The sequence below is a fragment of the Octopus bimaculoides genome, chromosome 27 (assembly GCF_001194135.2).
Source record: "Octopus bimaculoides isolate UCB-OBI-ISO-001 chromosome 27, ASM119413v2, whole genome shotgun sequence".
Classification (NCBI taxonomy): Eukaryota; Metazoa; Mollusca; class Cephalopoda; order Octopoda; family Octopodidae; genus Octopus; species Octopus bimaculoides.
In genome coordinates, this window is record NC_069007.1 from 3,637,410 (window position 1) to 3,639,909 (window position 2,500).

Genomic DNA, 2,500 nt, shown 5'->3' on the forward strand with positions numbered 1-2,500 from the left:
TTTGGGGGGAGGGGGTAAGTTGATGTCATCGAGCCCAGTACACAACTGGTACATATTTTTACTTATTTTACCCCGAAAGAATGAAAGGCAAAGCCGACCTCAGTGAAATTTGAACTCAGAATGTAAAGACAGATAAAATACTGCTAAGCATTTCGCCCGGCGTGCTAATGATTCTGCCAGCTCACTGCCTTAATAATAGTAATAATAATAATAATAATAATAATAGTAGTGGCTCTCATGGCTTCTGATCTTAATTGATTGGAAGTGTTATCATATACATGTTTTGTCCTGGTATAAAAGATGGGCTACAGCAAATATTCTGCTCAATACCACAGATTTGCTTGTCAGTTGTTTGACCTTAACCAGTTGAGCATGTCCCTTGGTGGCTGACGATATGTGCATCTCTGATCATGAGCAGAAGTAGTGGGGGAGCATCATAGCCATGTGTTGAGAGAAATTATTTGGGGTTCGGATAATTCACCTTTGGAAACATGGGTGTTTTGCTCAACATCCTTAAACAAACCTTATCCAGGGACCTTTTGAGTAGGATGGGCTACTTGACCTGAAGAAAATTCTAACTGGGTCCCTCCTGCGAGGTCATGCGCTGTTTATCTTGATATGAGATCACCATGTCGCGCAAATATGGTTGGGATGCATGTACTTGGTGTACCCTTATAAGACGGGTAGTCATGATGGGTATATTGGGCTTCGTATATTTTACCCCAGTGTCACTTTGATGGCATGCACTGCCCTCTCACACAATAATAATAATAATAATAATAATAATAATAATAATAGTAATAATTTCAAATTTTGGCACAAGGCCAGCAATTTTTGGGAAGGGGTAAGTCGATAACATCAACCCCAGTATTTAACTGGTGGTGGTGGTGGTGGTGCATACATACACACACACACATCTGTATGTATGCACATACAGATGCTCTCAATGCTGCACAAAGTCAGTCAGCTTTTGTATGAAAGGCTGCAGGGTGGGAATGTTGTTCAATCCATCTCGCCACCCCTTTTTTAGTACATCTCCCATCCCCCACCACCTCCTTCATTACATGACGCCATTCTGTAAAATTATAATCTAGAATTAATTCCCAACATAATTCTAATTAGTTAAGTCCCATTTCGAGGTTGTTAAATCAAACTGCCAGTTCTCTCTTTTCAAAGTCTCTTTTGCACAACAGAAATATACAATGACAAAACTTGAAAATGGTAAACCAACAAGAATTATTTTTCAAACTCATGAGGAGTGGAGTAAACTGGGGCAATTCTTGCACCAAAAGGAATAATAATAATAATAATAATATCATCATCATCATCATCGTTTAACGTCTGCTTTCCATGCTAGCATGGGTTGGACGATTTGACTGAGGACTGGTGAAACCAGATGGCTACACCAGGCTCCAATCTGATCTGGCAGAGTTTCTACAGCTGGATGCCCTTCCTAATGCCAACCACTCTGAGAGTGTAGTAGGTGCTTTTACGTGCCATAATAATAATAATCCTTTCTACTAAGGCACAAGATCTGAAATTTTTGTGGGGACTTAATTTATCGACCCCAAAAGGATGAAAGGTAAAGTCGACCTCAACGGAGTTTGAACTCAGAAAGTAGTGACAGGTGTAATATTGCTAAACATTTTTCCCAGCGTGCTAACAATTCAACCAGCTCACCACCTTAATAATAATAATAATAATAATAATAATAATAATAATATTAGTAACCATAAGTAACCATGATATTATCAGTAACCATAAGAGCATCACAGCAAACCACAGCACATACCCAAGGTGCACAGAGCTGCGCTCGGTAGTGAAGTGAAAGCACGTTATAAAAATAAAACTACTGAATAATAATAATATTAACAATAATAATAATAATGGTTTAAAATTTTGCCACAAGGGCAGCAACGTTGGGAGAGGGGATGAGTCAATTACATTGACCCCAGTGTTCAACTGGTACTTATTTTATCAACCCCAAAAGGATGGAATTTGAACTCAAAATGTTACAACAGGCGAAATACTGCGGAGCATTTTGCCTGGCATGCTAATGATTGCACCAGCTTGCCACCTTAATTATAATAATAATAATAATAATAATAATAATAATAATAATAATAATAATAATAATGGTTTCAAATTTTGTCACAAAATTCGGGGGAGGGGAGGGGTCGATGTAATCGACTCAGTATTCAACTGGTACTTATTTTTCACAATAAATTCCCACATATAATTGGAATCTGCACAATCTAAGCGGTATTTATATGAAATTCCCTTTTAAAGGATCCATTTCTGAAAGGAACCAAGTCGGAGTGGGGCACGCTTGTGTAGATGTGCCTTGTCGTCTGCACTAGCTTTAGGTTGGCCGAGATATTAAGAGTGAAACAAAATGAAGAAAAACTGCGAGGGGACAGTTCAATAGAGTTTATAAATTTGTAGGTGATAGATTTAGCTTGTTACCCAAATCCTGGGTCCTTTTCACAGAGTCCTTGGT

At 38.4% G+C, this 2,500-nt stretch overlaps 2 protein-coding genes across 6 annotated transcripts in view; both read right to left on the minus strand.

Moving 5' to 3' along the window:
* The window catches only part of LOC106883377 (ciliogenesis-associated TTC17-interacting protein), a 24,811-nt gene that overhangs the window by 19,578 nt on the left and 2,733 nt on the right, over positions 1–2,500 (minus strand). The gene's annotated exons all lie outside the window — the stretch shown is intronic.
* Positions 1–2,500, minus strand: part of LOC106879650 (uncharacterized) — a 46,709-nt gene that overhangs the window by 4,297 nt on the left and 39,912 nt on the right. The window lies entirely within an intron of this gene.